This window comes from Muntiacus reevesi, chromosome 3 (assembly GCF_963930625.1).
Source record: "Muntiacus reevesi chromosome 3, mMunRee1.1, whole genome shotgun sequence".
Classification (NCBI taxonomy): Eukaryota; Metazoa; Chordata; class Mammalia; order Artiodactyla; family Cervidae; genus Muntiacus; species Muntiacus reevesi.
The window spans coordinates 144016136-144041934 of NC_089251.1; the positions used below are offsets into that span (position 1 = coordinate 144016136).

The 25799-nt window shown below is 41.6% G+C and overlaps 1 protein-coding gene across 1 annotated transcript in view; it reads right to left on the bottom strand.

The window, feature by feature from the left end:
- Nucleotides 1-23355, bottom strand: part of CD28 (CD28 molecule) — an 84140-nt gene extending 60785 nt beyond the window's left edge. Inside the window, exon 1 of the mRNA XM_065927695.1 lies at nucleotides 23318-23355. The gene's annotated coding sequence lies outside the window, so the exon portion shown is untranslated. The remainder of the gene's footprint in view (nucleotides 1-23317) is intronic.
- Between the last annotated feature and the right edge of the window lie 2444 nt (nucleotides 23356-25799).

A 25799-nucleotide genomic window follows, 5' to 3' on the forward strand; every position in this document is an offset into this window, starting at 1 on the left:
CAGACCTCCTGCATTACAGGTGGACTCTTTACCAGCTGAACCACAAGGGAAGACCAAGAATACTGGAAAGGGTAGCCTATCCCTTCTGCAGCGGACCTTCCGATCCAGGAATTGAACCAGGGTCTCCTGCGCTGCAGGCAGATTCTTTACCAACTGAGCTATGAGGGAAGCCCTACACATATGTATACATTGCTATTAAAGTTGCAACATGTGAGAAGATATTATAATATCATGTACCAACTATAACAATTTATAAAACTGAAAACTCCTGACATCACCTATTATTTATTATTCCATCTAGAGAAAGGGATTTCTCTTGATATCCTTATGTTAAACTAACTCAGATTTAGGGGAAGAGAACCACCTTACTTGGTCCTGAGACTGAGCAGGTAGAGGATCTCTGGATGATCTGGGTTCTAGTACTAGCTCTACCGTTTACTACTCACCTGTAATAAAGCATGCATGCATGCTCAGTCGTGTCTGACTCTTTACAGCCCCATGGACTGTAGCCCACTAGCCTCCTCTGTCCATGGAATTTCCCAGGCAAGAATACTGGAGTGGGTTGCCATTTCCTCCTCCAGGGGATTGCCCCAATCAGGGATCAAACCCGAATCTCTTGCATCTCCTGCACTGGCAGACAGATTCTTTACCACTCGTGCCACCAACCTCTAAAGTAGACCAAAGAATATCTCGAAGATTCCTTCTCATGCCAGCCTCCCACAGTTTTGTAGTCCTGAACAATTATTTTGGAGACAAATCGAGGAAGCAATAGATTCAAGTGTCTATGACTTCTCTGCCTAGATACACCATGCAGCTATTTCCTCACTGGAGTCTTGTCACTCTCTCTGAGACTTGTGATACTATGTATTTTGGGGTTTGTTTTTACTTTTGGTGAGTGATATACCAATGGGGAAGAGGAAATACTGAGCTATATCAGCTAATGTTTCCAAAATGGTAATATATTTGGGAGTCATAAGCTTATAAAATTACAGTTGAAGTCAGAAGTTTTAATGAAATCACCATGTGAAGATAAATAGAGTGGGAAAAGACATAAGACTGGGGGCCAAGACCCCTTGATTATAGAAATGGAGTAAGCATAAGAAGTCCTGGAAGAAAACTGAAAAGGAAAATCAATACAGGAAGTAAGTAAACTGTGGTGTTTTGGAAGTCAAGGGAAGAGATTGCTTTAAAAAATCTGTGGTCAACAAAGTCAAAGCTTTCTGCAAGTTGTGTAGGACAGGATTAAGTAATTAAACACAACACTATGGAGCTGCTATTAGCAACAGAAATTTCCATAGGGTGATGATAGCAGAAGATAAATGGAAGTGTCTTGAGAAGTACATGAGAGCCGGAGCTGCAGACTGAGCTAACACTCATCCTTTCTCCATTATGAACACTCAAACAAAATGTTGCAAAAATGCACAATACATAGCTGAGCTTTACCAGAGAAGGGGGCTTCCCAGGTAACACTAGTAAGGAACCCACCTGCCAACGCAGGAGACATAACAGACGTGGATTAGATCCCAGCATCAGGAAGATCTCCTGGAAGAGGGCATGGCAACCCGCTCCAGTATTCTTGCTTGGAGAATCCCATGGACAGAGGAGCCTGGCGGGTTACAGTCCATGGGGTCACTAAGTCAGACACCACTGAGGCAACTGAGCATGAACCAGAGAAGGACAGTCAGGCCAGTTCCAATGGATACTGTAGTGACCCAGATTGAGAGTGGTCAATAGGCTAGGTTACAGAGTCTAGGCTGGCTCCTAAGGAAATTATGCCGGAAGATTGCTGATAGGGAGGAAACATAACAGCTGAAGAGGTAAATCAATTGAGGAAATGAAAGTCCAGTGGGGTCCCAAAGCAAGGGTGATGGCATTGAGCAAAGAACAAGTGTGATTTCCATCCCATTTAAATTCAGATCTAAACAGATCATTCGTTCTTTTTAAAAAATCTAGTCCAACCTTCTTGTTTTTTGGGTTTAGTCACTAAATTGTGTCCAACTCTTTGTGACCCCCATGGGCTGTAGCCTACCAGGCTCCTCCATCCATGGGATTTTCCAGGCAAGAATACTGAGTGTGTTGCCATTTCCTTCTCCAGAGGATCTTCCCGACCCAGGGATCAAACCCACATCTCTTGCACTGGGAGGCAGATTCTTTACCATTGAACCACCAGGGAAGCCCAACTTTCTTACTATAAATGATCTATGAGGCTCTGCAAGATGTAAAGAACTAACTCACCATTATGTACTCCAGAGTTGAAGTGTGTCTTAGGAAGTTCTCAGTCTTTTAAACTATAGACAGCCTTGAACTTATTTTACAGTTGTGCCAAGAGAAAAACCAAATCATCTGGTCAACAAAAAAAAAACTTCATTAGCTCTTGTAGCAATCAGGGCACAGAAGTCTAACAAGTATCTATGCAACCACTGACCTTTCATGTAACAAAATGTAACACACATTTCCTTTAGTAAAGTTCACTTCTATTTTTCTGCATTATACCTCACTGACTTGAGGAAAATAACACACTGCTTACAAGGCACAGTAAGTGGAAACTTTAGTTCTAGGCTCAGTGTATTAAGTCAGTAGCTCTAAGCCCCTCAAAAGGCCTCCATCTAATGAACTGTTTTCAGTTTTTTAAGTTTCAAGTCACATACTACATCCTCCTTAAGCCTTCCCCAGCTTCCTCAAGCAGAATGTGTCATCGTTTCCTCTGCATTCCCTCTTTATATTGGTAGTATGATGAATGTATCAGATATTCTAGTTCACTTACAGTACAAATGTGTATGTAAATCTTCATCTCTCTTAATCTTATAAGCATCGGAACATCCCTGGTGGTCCAGTGGTTAAGAAACCACCTTGCAATGCAGGGGAAGCAGGTTCAATCCCTGGTGGGGGAACTAAGATCTCACAAGCCACTCCATAACCCAAGGACTAGCCCGTGTACTACAACAAAAGATCCTGCATGACCTGTAGAAGATCCTGAGTGCTGGACCTAAAACCCCACACGGTCAAATAAGTAAATAATTTTTTAAGATTATAAGCCTTTTGGGGATACAAATCACTCTTGATCTCTCAGAATACAGCATCCTATGCTGCTGTATTCATATGGACTATGAGCAGCTGGTCCGTCTTTAGGATAAGGAAGCATGATTTTGTTTTCTGGGCATTTTCTGTTTCTCCTTTAAACTAAGAGTTTTCTTGGCCTAATAGTACCAGGCGACATAAAAAGACAATTAATCTTCCAAAATGTGCAACCAAAGTTCAGTTCAGGTGCAGTCATTCAGTTGTGTCTAACCCTTTGTGATCCCATGGACTGCAGCACGCCAGGCCTCCCTGTTCATTACCAACTCCCGGAGTTGACTCAAACTCATGTCCATTGAGTTGGTGATGCCATCCAACCATCTCATCCTTTGTCGTCCGCTTCTCCTCCCACCTTCAATCTTTCCCAGCATCAGGGTCTCTTCAAATGAGTCAGTTTTTCACATCAGGTGGCCAAAGTATTGGAGTTTCAGCTTCAGCATCAGTCTCTTCAATGAATATTCAGGACTGATTTTCCTTTAGGACTGATTGACTGGCTGGATCTCCTTGCAGTCCAAGAGACTCTCAAGGGTCTTCTCCAACACCACAGTTCAAAAGCATCAATTCTTTGGCACTTAGCTTTCTTTATGGTCCAATTCTCACATCCATATAAGACTATTGGAAAAACCATAGCTTTGACTACACAGACCTTTGTTGGCAAAGGACCTACACGGACCTACTTTTTAATATGCTGCCTAGGTTGGTCATAACTTTTCTTCCAAGGAGCAAGCATCTTTTAATTTCATGGCTGCAGCTGTTTATAATAGCCAGGACATGGAAGCAACCTATATGCCCCTCAGCAGATGAATGGATAAAGAAGCTGTGGTACATATACACCATGGAATATTACTCAGCCATTAAAAGGAAACAGACAAAGGATTAATCTCAAAAATATACAAGCAACTCCTGAAGCTCAATTCCAGAAAAATAAACGACCCAATCAAAAAATGGGCCAAAGAACTAAACAGACATTTCTCCAAAGAAGACATACAGATGGCTAACAAACACATGAAAAGATGCTCAACATCACTCATCATCAGAGAAATGCAAATCAAAACCACAATGAGGTACCATTACACGCCAGTCAGGATGGCTGCTATCCAAAAGTCTACAAGCGATAAATGCTGGAGAGGGTGTGGAGAAAAGGGAACCCTCTTACACTGTTGGTGGGAATGCAAACTAGTACAGCCACTATGGAAAACAGTGTGGAGATTTCTTAAAAAACTGGAAATAGAACTGCCATATGACCCAGCAATACCACTTCTGGGCATACACACTGAGGAATCCAGATCTGAAAGAGACACATGCACCCCAATGTTCATCGCAGCACTGTTTATAATAGCCAGGACATGGAAGCAACCCAGATGCCCATCAGCAGATGAATGGATAAGGAAGCTGTGGTACATATACACCATGGAATATTACTCAGCCATTAAAAAGAATTCATTTGAATCAGTTCTAATGAGATGGATGAAACTGGAGCCCATTATACAGAGTGAAGTAAGCCAGAAAGATAAAGAACATTACAGTATACTAACACATATATACGGAATTTAGATAGATGGTAGCGATAACCCTATATGCAAAACAGAAAAAGAGACACAGAAGTACAGAACAGACTTTTGAACTCTGGGGGAGAACGTGAGGGTGGGATGTTTTGAAAGAACAGCATGTATATTATCTATGGTGAAACAGACCACCAGCCCAGGTGGGATGCATGAGTCAAGTGCTCGGGCCTGGTGCACTGGGAGGACCCTGAGGAGTCGGGTGGAGAGGGAGGTGGGAGGGGGGATCGGGATGGGGAATACGTGTAACTATATGGCTGATTCATGTCAATGTATGACAAAACCCACTGAAAAAAAAAAAAAAAGAAAAAATAAAATAAAATAAAAAAAAATTGGACAAGACCATAAAAAAAAAAAGAATTCATTTGAATCAGTTCTAATGAGATAGATGAAACTGGAGCCCATTATACAGAGTGAAGTAAGCCAGAAAGATAAAGACCAATACAGTATACTAACACATATATATGGAATTTTTAAAGATGGTAACGATAACCCTATATGAAAAACAGAAAGAGTAGAGATGTACAGAACAGACTTTTAGACTCTGTGGGAGAAAGTGAGGGTGGAATGTTCAGAGAGAACAGCACTGAAACAAGTATACTATCAAGGGTGAAACAGATCACCAGCCCAGGTTGGATGCATGAGACGGGTACTCAGGGCTGGTGCACTGGGAAGACCCAGAGGGATGGGATGGAGAGGGAGGCGGGAGGGGGGATCGGGATGGGGAACACATGTAAATCTGTGGCTGATTCATGTCAATGTATGGCAAAAACCACTACAATATTGTAAAGTAATTAGCCTCCAACTAATAAAAATAAATGGAAAAAAAATAATAATTTCATGGCTGCAGTCACCATCTGCAGTGATTTTAGAGCCCCAAAAAATAAAGTCTGTCACTGTTTCCATTGCTTCCCCATCTATTTGCCATTAAGTGATGGGACCAGACGCCACAAACTATTTCCACTCAAAGGAGCTAGAGTACCAACAAACATAGAAATATTTAGTTCAGTGTATTTTGCTATTACATCTTTCTAATTTTTGCCTTAATTAGAAACAGGTGTGACCACTACCCCTGTCTCTTTTTCAATGATTTGCTAGGAATAAATCCCTGGATAACCATATAAACCAGGCCTGTCCTCCAGGTGTACCAACCTTCCTTATTAAGTCCATGATGAGAATCCATTATCTGAGTGATTCATTTTCTGTGGCAAAAGCTATCAAAACATGGGCCAGTGTTCACAATGCCTAATGGAAACCTTCCTGAAATATTTTCCTCTCTTTTCCACCTTCATCTGAGGAAGAGGACATTTGATCATGAGCCAAAATTTCATTGGCTCTCAGGGCAATCCTTGTCAGGGGTCCTCGGTTAGGATTAGATTATTGCAGCTACAGCTGTGGCAGGCCTTGGACAAGACAAACGCATAAGAACACAGTGCCAATTATTGTTTAAAAATAATGCAAACTGTTTTTAGGTACCAGAGCTAAAATCTAAGAGTCAGAACCTAAATCTCAAGTCTCCAATTCCTGTTTCCTGTAGCATAGCAAAGTACTTTACTCTCCAAATAAAACAATCTTCTGTTTTCTGGATCAGTGGTTCTGCAAATATGAAGTTCCCAGATCAGCATCATCACCTTCACCTGGGAGCTGTTTGGAAATGGAAATTATCAAGCCCCACCTAAGACCTACTGAAGCAGAAACTCTGCAGGTGAGAACCAGGAGTCGTGTTTTAACAAGCCCTCCAGGAGATTCTGGTGCACAGGGAAGTTTGAGAACCACTGCTCTAGACTGGACCAAAGTGTGGTGTACGGACTAGGGCACCCGCATGCCTGGGAGCACGTCTGAAATCCACAGTCTTAGGCCCCATCCTAGACCTACTGAATCAGAGACTGCACTTTAACAAAATCCCCAAATGCTTTGTATATACATTAAGGCTTGAGAAGCACAACCGAGGATGAAATGGAGCAAATTAGTAATCTGAATAAATAAGTAACACTGTGGCATTTACAGTGCACTCCTTATTCATTTAACTGCACCTCTGTGAGACAATTCCTCATTGTACCTTCCTCATTTAATCCTCTTAATAACCCTGTGGACCAAGTATTCTTGTGATTTCCATCTCACTTATGAGACACAAGGAGACTGGAAAACTGACCTAATGTCACAAAGGTAGCAAGAAGAAGAGAAATGATTTGGACATAGGTTGGCTCTGAAATCTAGGCTCATAGCCACCACCGATAGACAGATTTTACTTTTTTGGGCTCCAAAATCACTGTGGGTGGTGACTGCCGCTATGAAATTAAAAGACATTTGCTCCTTGTAAGAAAAGCTATTATAAACCTAGACAGTATACTAAAAAGCAGAGATATTACATCACCAACAAAGGCCCGTACAGTCAAAGCTATGGTCTTTCCGGTGGTCATGTATGAATGTGACAGACCATAAAGTAGGCTGAGCACTGAAGAATTGATGCTAAGGACTTTGACTGATTGATCAGTTGATGCTAATGTGAAAGGTTTTGAACTGTGTTGTTGGAGAAGACTCTTAAGAGTCTCTCGGACAGCAAGGATCTCAAATCAGTCATTCCTAAAGGAAACCAACCCTGAATATTCATTGGAAGGACTGATGCTGAAGCTGAAGCTCCAATATTTTGGCCATCTGATGCGAAGTGCTGATTCACTAGAAAAGACCCTGATGATGGGAAAGATTGAGAGAAAGAGGAGAAGGGGGTGAGAGAGGATAAGATGATTGGATGGTATCACTGACTCAGTGGGCATGAGTTTGAGCAAACTCAGGGAGATAGTAAAGGACAGGGAAACCTGTCGTGCTACAGTTCATAGGGTCGCAATGAGTCAGACACAACTTGGTGACTGAACAACAAAAACAACATAGACATATAAGACACAGGTTCGATCCGTGAATCAGGAAGATCCCCTGAAGAAGGGTATGGCAACCCACTTCAGTATTCTTGCCTGGAGAATTCCATGGACAGAGAAGTCTGGCGGGCTATGGTCCACACGGTCTCAAAGAGTTGGACACAATTGAAGCAACTTAGAACGGCACGTATCTAGTCTGCTTATAACTCCAGAGACAGGAGTTCTTTTTTTTTTAGCCACATCACATTGCCTCTCTAATGACAATTTCATTCATGAGTAATCAATTAAGCCTTTTTTAAAACTAAAAATAATATTATATCCATTTTAGTTGAACAAACATTTACTGAAATCTATTTATAACAAACATCCCTGCCTGGTGGAGCTCACCTAACAAGAATAAATGCTCAATAAATATTTGCTAAACCAATGAATCAGTAAATGACTAATGACTTTATTATGATATGCCAAGTGATACAAGAGCACAGTTGGGGTGACTGCTTACATCCTGAGCCCCAAGACCTTTTCTGTAATTGATTAATGGTTTGAACCCATAAAGAGAGGAAGGGTCAACCAGACAAAGAATGCAGGAAAGGAGATTCCAGGCATTCAAAAGAACTTGGGCTTTATCTGAGGATGATGGAGATTCACTACAATATTAAAGGGGGCAAAATAGATATGTACAACAGTATATATATATGAACTGTTACTTACAGTAAGTTCAAAATATCAAGGATGAATCCCCAAAGCCAACAGAACTTCAAGTCTAAACCTAAGCCATCAGGATTTTAGATTATTAGCGATCATATCCTGCCAGAGGATGGGAATATGTGGCTTATGATTGAGGTGTTACCTTCCTGTACATGGAAAGAGAGATCCCCTGGAGAAGGAAACGGTAACTCACTCCAGTACTCTTGCCTGGGAAATCCGATGGACAGAGGAGCCTGGCGGGCTGCAACTCATGGGGTCACGTAGAGTTGGAGGCGACTTAGCAACTGAACAACAACAACCGTTAGTTGTCTGCAGAAGAGAAAAAGGTCAAAAGCAGGAAACAAAGACTTGGCCCGAGAATTGTCAGAAAAGAAGACAGACGCCCTACCCTAGTTTCAGAATCAGCTCTTATAAAGGGTTAAAGGAAACAGGAGCATGAGTGCTACATCGCTTCCGTCATGTCCAACTCTGCAACCCTATGGACGGTAGCCCGCCAAGCTCTTCTGTCCATGGGACTCTCCAGGCAATAATACTGGAGTGAATTTCCATGCCCTCTTCCAGGAGACGGAGCTAAATTTGAGTGACACACCAATTTTTTTCTTTGATACCTAAGTGATACTCCATTTAGTTGTCTGTCCCTGAGAATTCCCAGAAAGTGGAATTCTTCTCTTCTCTAGCTTTGAAGCTAAAGCTCTTTAGTAGCTTCTCTGACTTTTAATTTTAAAGTAGATTTTCTTGGAACTTCTATTAAGAATTATAGACACCCAAGGAAGAATTTCCATATCTTAGTGTCTATAAACAGTACTGGGGAAAAATTATCATTTTCCTTTCTCTGCTATTTTTGCTTACATTATGCTTTATCTGTAAAGAATCCTAAATGCATTAAACACAGGTTAAGTAACAGTGTTTAGGGAGACAGGGTTACTTGTATCATCTGTTTTATGCCTCCAAATTTTTCTTCATCAAAGAAACCACATTTTTCTTGTGTTCTTTATTAGAGCTCCAGTATTAAAATCGTTTCCCTTGAGGTATGTTATAAAGCACAAATGGTTCAGAAGAAAAATGCTTTCATTCTCAGTTGCCCAAGCCAAAGTTCAGACTTGTAAGGCTCCCGCTTCAATAGGGTGTGTTGGAGTCTGAACTAGGACACACAGTCAGGCACACCCCAGTCAAAAGATCAGGCACAGTGTCCAGACACCGTCACAAACTGGGAATCCTCAAAAAGAGACATGACCCAAGAGATCAGGGCTGCTGGGAGGTCCAGCAGAGATCAAAGCAGTCCTTCTTCCGAGGGACCCCTCAACCCTGCAGCCTGTCCTTAGCGAACATCATCAACAGTCTGTGCGAGGGCAGAAAGCAAGGAGATGAGGGGTGAGGTGGGGGTGGCCAGTTCACTTCCTGCCAAACGACATGAAAGCAACTCAAGAGAATGTCCACCCACCTGCAACAGTCTTGTTTGCCCTTAGGCTTTTTATTCCATCCATATCCTGGCACCCCCAGTGAAAAAAAGTCACCCAAATAGTCTAATAAAAGATCTTCTAAGAACCAACTCAGAGGACTGGAAATACTGTAAACCAAACCAACAGAGCAATAAGAAACCCCACCTCGACTGCTCCTTATGTAAAGACTTGGTTCAAAGATCAATTCTCAACATTTCTGGGGTCATAAAAGTACTAATCACATTGAAGGGAATTTTGATGAATAATTTTTAAAATTATCTACCACTTCAGCACAGATATTTTCATGTGTGTTTCACTTCATTATAAAGCAAGTAAATACATATACAGTTAAGGGTCTATTTTTGAAACTACCTGTGAAAACATCTTTCTATTTTACAAAATACTAAAGTAAAATGAAGGCATGATCAGCTAAAGAGCATATAAAGACTGTGTCTAACATTACACCAAAATTATTATTCATTCCTGTTACCCTCAAATTTTGGAGACACAAGCAAAGCTGGATAAATAGGCATTTGATAAACAACATCTGCTTGGTTTCCTACCCTTTAAAAAACCACATGCTTTTGTTTTACCTCAGCAGTTTGACATTTCTTGGTCATATTAAAAAAAAAAAAGTGGGGTTTTGAAGAAACTAACATACTCACATTTCATCTTTTAAATGCTTTTGACTTCTAAGAAAAGTTAAGAAATGACAATTGCCAGACAATGTCAAGTGGTTGATCATCTAGTGTGGATATTTTGTCTCTGTGAGTACAGTTCAAACATGGACTGTGTGAATCCAAGGTTGTTCCCCATTGTGGTAAAGAATAAATGCCCCTCTTCTATTTGCCATGTTAGGAATAAAAGGGTGCCGTTCCCCTATGAAAGGCAAATCCCCCCTAACGTACTCTCAGTTCTTGTTCCCATTTTCATTGGGAGCTTCTAAACCATCCTTTATTCCAACTCCATCCCACCCCAACCATGTTTCTATACCAATGCTGAAATCATAAATGTCTTATCTTAATCCTCAACCCTTATTTCATCTCTCATCACATCTCTTGGAATCTATGCCCCCTGCCTCAACTTCCTCATTTATCCCAACTCAATCTTTGTGATTTTTCAGAACCCGTATCTATAAACCAAAACATTTTTTTTTTCCTCAAAAACACCAACCTCCTGCGTGTGTGAGTGCTCAGTCACTTCAGTCGTGTCCAACTCTTTGTCACCTTATGGACTTAGCCCACCAGGATCCTCTGTCCATGGGATTCTCCAGGATAGAATACTGGAGTGGGTTGCCATACCCTCTTCCAGGGGATCTTCCCCACCCAGCAATCGAACTCAAATTTCTTATGTCTCTTGCATTGGCAGGGAGGTTCTTTACCCTTAGCACTGCCTGGGAAGACCCACCATCTCCTACTAATGATCAATTTCACTCCTCCCTTCTTAGTCCTCATTCTCATTGGCTTCTCTTCTGATCTGAAATTGGTACCATCCCATTCTAGGCTCACATTTTGCCTTGTCCAGTATGTCCTTCCATCTGGCTCTAGTTTCTCCTTCCGTCTCTGACTCCCTTGCAGGCTCCATGTTCTCTTCTTGCTCTGTGAATAAAGGCTTTATGCGTGGATCTGACTGGAGCCTCTCATCTTCCTGGACTTTGTACTTCTGATGATCCTTTATAGACGAAAGATTCCCAAGTGTGCCAGTTCTGATCTGAGTCCCAGGTCCATATTTCTCAGTGCTTGCTAGATGCATCTCAAATCCAATGTGTCCAAATTGGACTTAATATTCTGCTAACCTGCTCCTCTTTCCCAGATGCTAGGAGAGAAATCTGAGTCATCTTCAATTATCTCTTTTCCAACTTCCACGTTTAGTGACTATCCTATATATTCATACATGTTCCCACTATCACCACTGCCTTTTGCCTGGATTTTTCCAGAAACCCAGAGATGGTTCCATGTATCCAGTCTCTCCCTCTCGTCTGACCCCCAATATACTGTACACTCTGCTTCCAAAGTAACCCACTGAAACATGATTTTTATGTTAACACTCCCATACAAAATGGAGCAAATATCTTACATGCTATTTAAGCCCCCACAAAATGGTCTGTCCCATGTACTTAGTTGCTCAGTCGTGTCTGACTCTTTGTGATACCAAGGACTGTAGCCCTCCAGGCTCTTCTGTCCACGGGGATTCTCCAGGCAAGAATACTGGAGGGGGTTGCCATTTCCTTCTCCAACCTGTCCCACTTCAACAGCTTATGAATTCTCCATTACAATGCTCCTGGACAAATGAACCACCAGAGTACTGCTTTGCCATTGTTCATGACTGTAACTTCTGCCTGACATGTCCTCCACCTCCGAAACCCTCTCCATCCATAAGGAGCATTTCAACTGCTGTTTTTTCTATGAAGGCTTCTTGGTTTTCTTAATATTTCTCCTTTCTTTCTGGGACTTAGAACTCTGTTACATTAAGGTAAAGAAATGTTTTTAATAAACTTACCAGTGTGTGCTAGAGCTGGTCTCCCTGGCACAGGGAAGACTCACATCACACTCAGCCTGGGGCGTTAGGATGACTTTCCCCAGAAGTGGCTAAACTGAACTGAGCTTTGACAGCAGGGTAGTTATCCAGGAAGAGAGCGGCATGAAGTGTTTTGCAGAAACAGATAAAGAATACAGAAAGGCATGAGAGACCATGTCCCATCTTAGGAATTCAGGCAAATCAATCGCTTGGAGGGACATGAAGTGTGTTGGGGTAGTGGCGGTGGTGGTTGTTATTCAGTTGCTAAGTCATGTCCAACTCTTTGCAACCCCATGGACTGCAGCACGCCAGGCTTCACTGTCCTTCACTATCTCCCAGAGTTTGCTCAAACTCATGTCCAAAGAGTCGATGATGCCATCCAAGCAGCTCACCCTCTGTCACCTGCTTCTCCGGCCCTCAACCTTTCCCAGCATCAGGGTCTTTTCCAGTGAGTCAAAGCTCTTCACATCAAGTGGCCAGAGTATTGGAGCTTCAGCTTCAACTGATTGATTACAGTTGATTATAAACTCTTGAGCAAAGGGTTTGTATTTTACTTATTACTGTATCTCAAATAGTAGTTAGTATAATAAACACAAACACATACTCAAAAAATTTTGGTAAAGTGCAGCTGAATCCCTAGTTTGCATAATAATTTATTATTTACACCATCACTGAATTTTCTAAACTCTTTTCAGTTCTATATTTTCAAACTGTATCATCCTTGGAGTATAGTTCTATTTATTTATTATCTACTGTGCAAAATAACAGTTCCGTTTCACTGCCTAAATACCAACTCTTTAAGCTTAACTAGAGAAATTCTAATGTTGAAAGAAATGGCGAAAAAAATCTGTGTTTTTTTCCCCCTGCCCTTCATAATTTTGCAAATTTTGAACTGTTCCTCATTCTTCCAGAGAAAAGACTTCTTGGTCTGCCCTCCAGGTGTTTAAATAATCTCCCCTCTATACCCTCCTCTCTACCCTTCCTCATTCTTGAGGAGGAGTAACCAGAACTGCCTTCAGGATTGCAGGGGAAAATGCTCTGGTTTAGGTTTGAGGTTTCCCAAACCTCATTATAGACTCTGGGTACTGAAGGGGTAGGTTGAGCCAAAGCCGTTTGTAATTTTGCCCTGAGGATCAGGCCGCCTGATCCCCATTCTGAGCATATTCTGACTCCTTGTGCCCTCACCCCCGTCCCCCCCACAGTCCCACCCACGATTCACATCTAGAAGTCCTGCCCAGGGGAGTAAGCCTTCCCTGGGCTTCTAGTGGCAAATACCCTGGAGTCATCTTTATCTCTTTCTTTCACACTCCACATTCACTGGGAGCAAGTCATGTCAGTTCTATCTTTAAAATCCATCCAGGGTCTGACCCTTCTCACCACTACCACCACTACCATCTGGGTCCAGGCCACCACCATCTCCCACCTGGATTATCAAAATAGCCTCCTACCCACTCTCCCTGCCACCATGTCTCCAACAGAGCAACCAAAATAGAAGCCTGATGATGCCACTCCACTGCTTAAAACTCTCCAGTGGATTTCTCTCACTCAGAATAAAAGCCAAGTCTTTCAGTGATCTATAATAAGGACCAACATGATTCTCCCCGTACCCTCCATCTTATCACCTAACCAGTGCCATCCTGGCTCACTCTGAAACAGTCACAGTGATCTTCTTGCTACTCTTGAGTTTGCCAATCATGCTGCCACCTCTGTTTCCTTGCCTTTGATGTTCTTCAGCCTGGAATACCTTGAATATACATTGGAAGGACTGACGCTCAAACTGAAGCTCCAATACTTTGGCCACTCGATGCGAAGAGCCGACTCATTGGAAAAGACCCTGATGCTGGGAAAGATTAAGGGCAGGAGGAAAAGGGGGCAACAGAGAATGAGATGGTTGGATGGCATCACCAAAGCAATGGGCATGAGTTTGAGCAAACTCCGGGAGATAACGAAGGACAGGATAGCCTGGCATGCGGCAGTCCATGGGGTCACAAAGCATTGGACACAGCTTAGCAACTGACCAATAGCAACAGCAAGCCTGGAATACAGTTGCCACAGACACCCACATGGTTCACCAGTTCTCTGTTCAAACATCACCTTACTGGCAGTCCATCCCTAACTACCCATCATGAATTAGCCCTGATGTCGCCCTCTCCACCCCAGGACTCTCTGTTCCTCCTTTTCTACCACATCTTATGCTTGCTTATTATTCATCCCTTCCAGTAAAATTTAAGATCAGGGACAATGCAAACTTATCTGCCTTACTGTTATATCCCCAAAGTTTAAAATTTAGACTCAGTACATGGAAGACCATCAACAAATGTTTGAACAAGGTGGCTTTGGCCCAGCCACACCCCATATAAGTGCTAGGCATAGGTTAACTCTGACATATGCTGGGTTTTACTCGTCACTTCTCTTTCTGGCCTATTTCTCAAAACTACTCAGAATTACATTTGCCTATGATACTAAGAAAGTTGAGGAATGAATTCTGCAGTATTTAAAAGGGATCAACTTAAAATATTTGCTTTGAGAAAAAGGGAAAGAAAGTTTTTCAGCTGAATTCCTAAATTAATGTGCATCTGAATAAAATAAACTTGCCTAATCTCCTTTGAATCACTTGGGGAACTTTGAACATGGAGTGATAATACCACAAGCTTCTCTAAATGCATGCCAGGCACTTGTCAACCTGATCCTTTAATACCAAACAAGTGACAACTTTTAAGTGTATATATTTAATACTATTTTCCACATATCCACCTCTAAATCATCAAAACTATGAGAATCCTTTGAAATTCTTGACTCATTATCCAGACTCTACCAAACTAACTCATGTCTAAATGTCTCCTAGAGCAGTCAACTCAGTGTCAGTACCATGAAAGCATTGTCACTCCACCCAGAGAAGGATAAAGGTCTGTCTTCAGATGCCAGTGTAGGGCCATTTGGGCAAGCTCTTTCCAGATGTAATTTTGGTTTTTTATTCTGTTCTTCCTTTTATTGTGGTTTACTTTTCAAGTATATAAGGCAATGGTTTCTAAACATTATGCTATGGCACCCCAGAAATTGAACGCTTCACCAAATTTTGAAGGAAAAAAATTGATCTTTGATGCAACTGAGTATACATACTGTCACTAAGAAGTCAAGATTCACCTTGCAAAGAGTAATAGCAGACCAGCAACAAAGAAAGATTGTATGTTCTTTAAAACACGTAAACAGTTTTTTCCATAAACATATTAGACATCACAGTAAGGGCAGTAAACAGCTGTCCTTGCACCTAGACACGGTACAGAAAGGCAAGCAGACAGCTGTGACCTGCTGTAGTTATTTTTATGAACACCATGAGATACTGCTTTATTATTATGTGGATGGCAGTATAGGTCTTATTCTTTGAAGCCCTTCATTTGTGTGGCCAATAATTCCAGGACTTGAAAGCATGCTACAAACTCGGAAGATTGAGAACCTCCAATATAACAGAAAGCTTTACGCTTTTGTGGAAGACCTGGGGAATACACAAAGATCTTGGTTATCTGTATGGTTATCTGATTTTGATTATCCAAAGATATTCCCTTTGCAGGAAATATGGGGTTAGGAGAAGGCTTAATTTAAGGATGGATTTTGCACCCCAGAGGCCATTTTCAGAACTGAGTAGTCAAAGTAAATTTGTTGTTCTTCAGTCATTAAGTCATATCCAACTCTGTGCAACCCCATGAACTGCAGCACATCAGGCTTCCCTGTCCTTCATCATCTCCCGGAGTTTGCTCAAACTCATATAAGTAAATTAGACCAACCCTAAATCTAATGTCACCAACAGAGAACATTATATGATCTCAGAAGTTCTCTGAATTCCAGTTTCTGCTTTGAGATGTCCTTCAGGGTGCCAAAAATAGAAGACCGTGAACATCAGAGTGCTGTTCACTCCCGGAGCGTTCTCCTCCTTCTGTCTCTGTAGCTTCCAACTAAACAGCATGGACAGACTTTGTCCTCCCCTGAAGTTTCTCCCCTGAGCCAGATATAATGCCATGTCGTCTTTTGAAGAAGGTTTGAGTTCAGTAAATTGTAGCAGAGAAATAAATAGGAGAGTTTCCCATCCCTGGCAATATCTATTCAAAATAAGAGCACTTGTGGAAAAGTTTCTTTTCTACACTCCTACACACAATTCTTTGTATATTGCTCTATTGCAACATATTTGATTTTGACTTATATTCTTAGGTGTCTTTCCAATTAAAATGTTAGTTCCCTGAAGCTAAGAACTATCCTGCAACCCTGCAAGGATCTTGTAAACTGTATCTGTCCCACAGTAAACTTGCCAGGACCGGAGGTTGTGAGGAGGGAAGAGAGAGAGCAGCGAGGAGGTAATGTCAGGAATTGTTCCCTTGCAGCTGGTATTGCTCCCTAACAACTGTTCCTGCCAAACAAAAGCTCACTTCAGAAAATCAGAGACAGACAGAGGCCAACAGACAGCCATCATGATAATCGCATTGTATAATCACAAACTGCTCAAATTACTTTTGCTCAAGTCTATTTAAGTTTCTCAGTTGTTTTATATAAATATAACCATTTAACATGCTGAACTATAATAACATAATATTAATACAATGACAAAGAAATAATGCCTGCTGATATCTACCACCTAGCAGATTTCTTATCTTCTACTCAGCTTCCACTAGGCTGGGGAGAAAAGATGTTCTAACACAGGGAGGCAGTGTGCACAGTGGTTAAAGGCACATGCTTGGCCTCCTAGCAGGACACTCTCCCAGCTTGCCTCTTCTGTGTGACCTTGAAAAAGTTTCTCAGCCTCTCCAAAGGCTCTGCTTCCTCCACTGCTAAATGAAGATTAAGACTTCCCTGTTTGACAGTACTATGAGAATTAAGAAAGAGATTGCTTGTAAAATGCTGAGCACAGTGCCTGGCCCAACAAAGAACACCGAGTCAATGTTTGAGCTTGTAGTCAATAAATGAAGAAACAAATCATTTGTTTTTCCCTTTAGACTTGTTGTTTTCCATCCTCATCCCACCCCCAGTCTAAGTCAAAAGGAGGGAAATCTTTGGCAGCAGTCTCAGCATGCTTGCTATGTCATGCAGGGTTGCTAACGGAGAATGCAACGCCTCTCATTGGCTGGACTCAGCTTTGCTGTTGGATCAGAGACCTGCTCCACAGCTGTGCTTGGCCCTGTGGACTCTTCCCCTCGTGCCTCTGGAACGTCCCCTCCCCTCCACAGCCGCCACCACGCCTGTCCACGTGGGGGCTGACTATTATGTGTAAGCACTTAGGTAGGTCCCACTCAGGAAATAAGGATTACACAACTTTTATGTAGAGACATAGTCTCCTGAGGCCAAAGTCCACAGTGATAACAAGGCATGAGGCAGGGTAGGATCACAGGCTTCTGAAAAAAAAAAATGCCTTTCTTTTTTTATAGACAAAAATTATGAAGTGTCCCTAGCTTTAGATCTTAGCTATTTCCATAAGACATTTACTTAACTGTCTATAACTTCTTCAAAACTACGTCAAGACTGACCACATAGCATGACCAGAAAAAGACAATGTGAACGAGACCAAGGAGGGATTTTACAATTACAGGTTTCCTTTGCCCAAAGGCCCCCTGCATGCCAAACATTTTATGACTGCTTTGGCTTCAGAAGAAGTGGGTGGGACAGTCACTTGCAATGGTTTATGGACTAGCTGAATGTCGGCATCAAGGAAAAGAAATCTGGGCACGTACATAATCTTAACTGCTGCTTCTAAAGAGTTGCTATTAAAACAACGCTTTAAAAAATGCTTCCTAAGGAATATAGAACGCACAAACATGAGGGTAGTCGCCTCTGTCAGAAGTTAAAGAAGTGCTAAATGACGCGGAGCTTAGCTGGCCTAAAGCCAAGTGAAGCACTTTGCCCTGAAGGAAATTATAATGCTGTCACTGTTGTAATAAGCCTCTACAAAACGAAGCATTGTATTTCTGCTGAGTCTTGAACGAAAAATGAATCAGAATTTGGCTTCCTTAGAGGAAGGGGGAGAAGTGTGTCTTTGCTTCCATAGAAGAGGATATGCACTTGGTCTCATGAAGTATATATTTTACTCATCTTTTGTTTTAATTCTGCTTTTCAAAGAGAGCTATCTTTGAAAAGTTTTGTGAATACTTATTATGGGCAGAAGATGTTGCCACCTTTGATGCCATAGATTTTTTTTTTTTAGAAGAGCACTCACTGTTTATTATCAGCTTAATATACAAGAAGTTCAGGTGAAGGGAAGAAAGTATTGAAAATATGACACACGGGTGATGCTAAATTTTTCTGAGCCATCTCTAGCAACAAATGTGGAGACCCGATCAACGCTTTCACGAGCAGATCCACAAGATGTTCCCACATTTGTAAGACTCAGGGGTTACATGGGAAATAAGCTCAGATACATGTGCTCAAGGACAGTGAGGCAAGCCTGGTGAAAACCCAAAATGGTCCGAGTGCAAAAAAGGTTACAGACTGTTGTCTTTACAAAAGGTCAGTTGCTAGTTAGGAAAGAACAAAGATCACAATAGTTCAACTTTCACAATTTTTTTTAAATTCCCTGGAATTGTATAATGAGGTACTGAAGGCTGGAGACTACCTAAACTTATTTTTTAATTGAACAAAATACTCGATATTTACTTCTACTTGGCCCAATCCTATTCTTCCCTTATTTCAATAAACTGAGCACCTCTTTTAGTCTTGAAATAGAAAAATCTAACTTTTATCTACAAATATGTTTTAGATTGATTTTGTTAAGCATCTCAGACTTAATCAACATTAATTTCTAGCTTCTGGTTGCCTCCAATTCAGAAGTTAATGTGTCCACTAGATTAGAAGACAGAAATAGCCAATGACATTGTGGTTTGTCTGGCGGGTAGGGTTTTGGCTTTTTTTTTTTTTTTAGTATATCTGTTCCTTTGAGGAAATAGCAGTTACAGCTACTATTTATTAAGTATTATACTAGGCACCATGCTAAAGGTTTAAAAACACAATCTCCTTTAATCTGTACTTTTTGAAGTCAAATATTATCTTCATTTTACAGAGAAGAAAATTAGGATTTAGAGGAGTTACGCAATTTGCCCAGGGTTATAGAGCTAACAAATGAGAAAGCCAAAAGTTAAACTGGCTGATTTAACATTCATTACACAATACCACCTCCAAAGCTCCAAGTCTGTTTGCCCTGGGCAAATATTACTCTTATATTCAAAAGCCAAAGGAAAAGAAGGAGGTGGAAGCTGCTAAATGAGGGAGAAGCAAACGGAAAATTTTGTGGTTGTTCATCCACAAAGTTTACTGTGGTACAGACACAGTTTACAAGATCCTTGAAGGGTTGCAGGACAATTCTTGTCTTCAGGGAACTAACATTTTAATTGGAAAGACACCTAAGAATATAATTCAAAATCAAATATGTTTCAAGAGAGCGATATACAAAGTATTGTGTGTAGGAGTGTGGAAAAGAAACTTTTTTCTGACAGCTTGGCAAACAGTTGGAGAGATTTCTTAATTGTTAATGTCACATCTGTTTTGATCTCAGTAAGATCTCAGTAAGAACACTTGACACCTGTCTGCCAAAATTAATGTTTATTAGTACTGAATATTTGAAGACTTTCAGGTCAGTGAGCTGAAGGATCTGCTACCGTATTCTCCAATGCTGTTGGTAGAAATGAAAATTGATAAAACAAAAAATGTTTTTGGAAAGCAAATGAGTGACATAGATCAGACTTCTGGGAATTCGTCTACGCTACTGGTAAGTTCAGATACAAGAATGTTAACTCAGCCCTTGCTTATTATAATCATAAACTAGAAACAACCTGGGGCTTCCCAAGTGGCTCAGATGGTAAAGAAGTGAAAGTGAAAGTTGCTCAGTCGAGTCCGACTCTTTGCAAACCGATAGACTGTATTCTCCAGGCCAGAGTACTGGAGTGGGTAGCCATTCCCTTCTCCAAGGGTTCTTCCCAACCCAGGGATCGAACCTGCACTGCAGGCAGATTCTTTACCAGCTGAGCCTCAGAATCTACCTACAATACAGGAGACGCGGGTTCGTTTCCTGGGTTGGGAAGATCCCCTGGAGAAGGGAATGGCTACCCATTCCAGTATTCTTGCATGGAGAATTCCATGAACAGAGGAGCCTGGTAGGCTACAGTCCAGGGGGTCACAAAGAGTCAGACATGATTGAACAACTAACATTTCACTTTAGAAACAATCTAATATCCATTATTTGGGAATTGAATTCTGATATGTCCATACACTGGGCGGTTATGTAGCTGTTAAAAGGAATTTGACACTTATTAAAGGAAAGAAAATCTCCATGACAGATCACTGAGTAAAAAAACAGGGCAAAACAGAATATTGTATCATTTACATAAATACACACACAGACATAGATGGACAAAATAAACACATAGAGACATGAGAAGGAATGTTTACCAAAATGCTAACATTTATTGGGTATCAGGATGATTTAATTTGAGGGAAGAGGAATATATCTCCTTCTAGACTTATATATCACAATATGACACATTCCAGAAATAACATTTCAAAATATATTTCTATTGAAGTAATCATAACTCACTTTGAACAAAACCTTTTCTGTCAGATCATAGAGTTGAACTTGCTTTGTGAGTTTATCATCATCAGAAAACTACAACCATATCCAAGACAATGGACGTGGGGTTGGACTTGGCTCTCTCATCCTTTAATGCAGAAAGACAGTCTGCAAAGGGTTAGGGAAAACATTTATTTATGTCCACTTTGGAGGAAACGAGGAATTAAGTATCGCTAACTTTGAGGGTCTTTCTAGGGCAATTTTGCTGACTTGAAACCTGGCATCTTGCTGAAAAGCCCAAGTAGCTGATAGAAATATGTGGTACACTTACTTCTTTCTTTACCAGTGATTCTGTGTTTATAAGGCTTATAAGGGCTGATAAGGGCTTCCCTGGTGGCTCAGTGGTAAAGAATCCACCTGAGATGCAGAAGTCACAGGAGACATGGGTTCGATCTCTGGGTCAGGAAGATCCCCTGGAGGAGGGCATGGCAATCCACTCCAATATTCTTGCCTGCAGAATTCCATGGACAGAAGAGTCTGGCAAGCTATAGCCCACGGGGTCACGAAGAGTCGGACATGACTGAAGTGACTTCGCATGCAGGCACGCTAAGGACAAACTAAAGGAAAAAAGAGCCCAAAAGATGTTCCCAGCTTTCAGGCATTATAATACACATCTCCAAACGTAAACAACAAAGGGAGCCGCCATCACAGACTCATCTAATCAATACTATCAAGGACTTCATTTACTTTAGACTCAGATTACGGGCTGATGAAAGAATCCAATTTTCACCAAGATCCTTGGGCTTTTGTTTTCTCCTGTGCATAGTTCTCTCCCATGGCTAATATTCTGTGATTATCTTATTTATAGCTCTAGCAAATGTACTCTTGAGGGTTTGAAGTTGTACTATTCTCAATACATAACGCACAGAATGGAGTTCCTTCCATTTATGGAGGTAAACGTTATACGAGGAGTATTTGTTCTTGCTACATTCCTGTCATCACTAAAAGAGCACAGTTAGCAACCTCTAAAATACAGTTAGGTGGATTTGATGATGCCATGTGCTGAGATGTAATGAAAATGTAACTCAGTAACAAGAAGTGGGAAAAGAAATTATCAAGACATGGTAAATAAGTGTAACCTGTGAGCATTTTAGTTGGTGTTAGCCAAATTCACTTGAATGGGGCAGGACCTTGTCTCAAGAAATCATGAACCTATCTAATTTATGTCTATACCTTCAAACCAACTTTTGTTAATAACTGAATTTAAATGGTAAACAACTATGAGTTTATGCAAAGAAGTGGTTTATTTTCAAAATAATCCAAAAGCTAGTATCTGACACTCTCTTCCTTCTCTTTCCCGGGAATTGTGAATGTTGTATCCCCACGCATGCTTTTGCTCAGTGACTCAGCTGTGTCCAGCCCTATGGATCGCACACAGCCTACCTCCTGTGTACACAGGACAGACTCCTCTGTCCACAGGATTTTCCCAGGCGATACTGGAGTGGGTTGCCATTCCCTTCTCCAGAGGATCGTCCTCATCCAGAGATCAAACCAGGGTCTCCTGCATTGTAGGCAGAATCTTTACCATCTGAGCCACCAGGAAGGCCCCAAAGCATTACCCCAGGCTCCTCTGTCCATGGGATTCTCCAGGCAAGAATACTGGAGTGGGTACCCATTTCCTCCTCCAAGGGATCTTCCCGACCCAGGGATCAAACCCACATCTCCTGCATTGCCGGCAGATTCTTTCCTACCGGGGAAGGCGCTGTATCCCCATGCTGCTACTGCTGCTGACTAAGTCGCTTCAGTCGTGTCCGACTCTGTGCAACCACATAGACGGCAGCCCACCAGGCTCCCCCGTCCCTGGGATTCTCCAGGCAAGAACACTGGAGGGGGTTGCCATTTCCTTCTCCAATGCATGAAAGTGAAAAGTGAAAGTGAAGTCGCTCAGTCATGTTGAACTCTTAGCGACTCTATGGACTGCAGCCCACCAGGCTTCTCCTTCCATGGGATTTCCCAGGCGAGAGTATTGGAGTGGGGTGCCATGGCCTTCTCCATAGTTATACATAAATCCTTTTTCTTTTCAGATGCCAGTGTGAGCCTGACAGTCTCCTTGGTAATAATTCTCACAGCCCAAAACCTCCTAGAGTGCATAATAAACTTCTTTCCTCTTGTCTTGTCATTTGCGGAGATGGAAAACAACCGATGTCTTTCATATACTGACCCTTCCAATCTGTTAGACCTTTATTCTCTAAGCTAAATAACCCCACAGCTCTGCGGCCTTTGCTCTCAGCCCTGTTTCCCAAGCCTTAATTACATTTTTGCTCTTCTCTGGAGTTCGGCCAGTTCCCCACATCCTCCTTAAAGGGGAGACACAGGGTGGCCACAGTCGGGGTCAGACCAGACAGGCCACTTCCTGCCTTGGCCTTCCCTCGGTCCCACTATCTTACTGGTTCTATAAATAAAGCAGCACTCATCCTTCTAGCTCTACGAGGGTCAGCACGTGAAGCTGGGCCGCACCTTTCCCTATCTTGCACTGTGCTGTTTTGATTTTGTCCTCTGGACTTTTCGTACTTACCCCTTGGAACTTAATCTAATTCAAAATACCTTGCCCAGGGCCTTGTCTGAGTCACTTTACGTTTGATCCCTCCTTTCTCCACTTCTCCACAAAAGGTTTTGCAAATTCAGAAAATTCCTTCCCAGAAGCTGAACCATGCATCAAGACTTACTGAGAGTTAGATGGGACCCTGGAACAGAAAAAAGGACATGAGATGAAAACTAAGGAAATCTGAATAAAATGTGGACTTCAGTTGATATTAATATAGCTGCTGCTGCTACTAAGTCACTTCAGTCGTGTCCGACTCTGTGTGACCCCATAGACAGCAGCCCAGCAAGCTTCCCCATCCCTGGGATTCTCCAGGCAAGAACAATGGAGTGGGTTGCCATTTCCTTCTCCAATGCATGAAAGTGAAAAGTGAAAGTGAAGTCGCTCAGTCATGTCCGACTCTTAGCGAACCCATGGACTGCAGCCTACCAGGCTCTCCCATCCATGGGATTTTCCAGGCAAGAGTACTGGAGTGGGGTGCCATTGCCTTCAATAGTGTTGGTTTATTAATTGAAACAATTGTACCTCCCTTTTTAACTATATTAGCGTATTAACTATACGTAATCCTAGGAGAAACAACACAGGGGCTGCCTAAGAACTCTGCATACTGTCTAGCCCAATTAGCCTATAAATCTAAAACTACTCTGAGAATCAAAGTCTAAGCATAAAAAGAAAGAAATGGGGAGGAGAGTCTAATTTAAACAGGCTGGCCTGAGAAAGCCTCACTGGGAGTTAATTTGAAGCCTAAACTTGAAGGTCCAGGTCAGATGAGGAAAAGAGAAAGTCTTCAGAGCTTAGGAAAGAGTACAGACAAAAACTCTCCAGGGATAAAAAAAAAAAAAAAAAAATTTATAAGCTTTTCCCTGGGTCCCCCATCATCCTCAAGGCAAGTGCTGACACTATTGTGATAATAACCACCCTTTACTGAGAGATTATACTAGGGAATTTTGCATACTACATACATTATTTCATTATTTCCTCACAATAGCCATATATAAGGTAGATTTTATTACCCCCATTTTATTTGAGGATCCTAAGGTTAGCTGGATGAAGTCATTTGCTACAGCCACAGAGCAAGTGAGGGCCAGATTCAAACTTGAATCTCTCTGTCTATAGAATTCACTGTGCCACAATGCCAGGAAATCAGTGCTCACTGACATTTGGGTGTAACCTACTAGACAAATATGACTCCACTTGTCAAATAAATGTATGGTTTATCTCAAAAATCAACAACTGGGACTTCCCTGGCAGTCTAGTGGTTCAGACTTCACCTTCTAAGGCAGGAGGTGCAGGTTTGATCCCTGATCAGGGAGGGGGCGGGGGGAGCTAAGATCCCACATGCCTCACAGCCAAAGACCCAAAACATAAAACAGAAGCAAAATTGTAACAGATTCAGTAAAGACTTTAAAATGATCCACATCAAAAGAAAAAAAATCTTAAAAAAAAGATCAACTGCAATCATGGGAGAATAAGACAGACCAGAAGGAAAGAAGAGAAGAGAAGGCATGGATGAAGAGCATCAAAATCTGTTTCAGGGGCCCTGTTCTTTCTGATCATAAAAATAATACTATGCAATAGAAACAAATTAAGGGTCTGGACAGAGTGTGGCACATCTCCTACATTTCCCTGGACACTAACGAAGAATCACTCACCTGTAGACAGGAGTAATAGGGTCTTAGAAAAGATTTCCTAATGAGATACATGTGTTTAACTTCTTGTTTCAACTGTTAATTTACTACTAACTAGCTGGAGGAAGTAAACATTATTCATCCTTTTAAATCTGGTACATGTACTGCTTTACTGACAAAATGAATTTGGTAATGGAATAGAAAAGTAAAAGTGGGACTCAAAAATCTATATGTGCCAATACAGTTGTATATGCAAAGCACCACGCACAGAAATGTGGTGTTGGAGAAGACTCTTGAGAGTCCCTTGGACTGCAAGGAGATCCAACCAGTCCATCCTAAAGGAAAGCAGTCCAGAATATCCATTGGAAAGACTGATGCTGAAGCTGAAACTCCAATACTTTGGCCACCTGATGCAAAGAACTGACCCATTGGAAAAGACCCTGATGTTGGGAAAGACGGAAGGTGGGAGGAGAAGGGGACGACAGAGGATGAGATGGTTGCATGGCATCCCTGACTCAATGGACATGAGTTTGAGTAAACTCCGGGAGTTGTTGATGGACAGGGAGGCCTGGCGTGCTGCAGTCCATAGGGTCGCAAAGAGTCGGACTAGACTGAGCAACTGAACTGAAGTGAACTAAATGCACAGAACTACAGCTGGAAGAAATGTTGGGGGCAGTAGTGGGAGAAGTCTTTCAAACAATACCATCTGAGTCTTTTATTAGAAGATGTTTGCATATTATACAGTTTAAAATTTTTTAACATTATTCTTAACATGTCACCTGACCCAAACCCTCTTTAAGGAATTTTATCAGTTAATAGAAAAAGTCTCAGTACTATAGGCAAAATATTAAAGAAA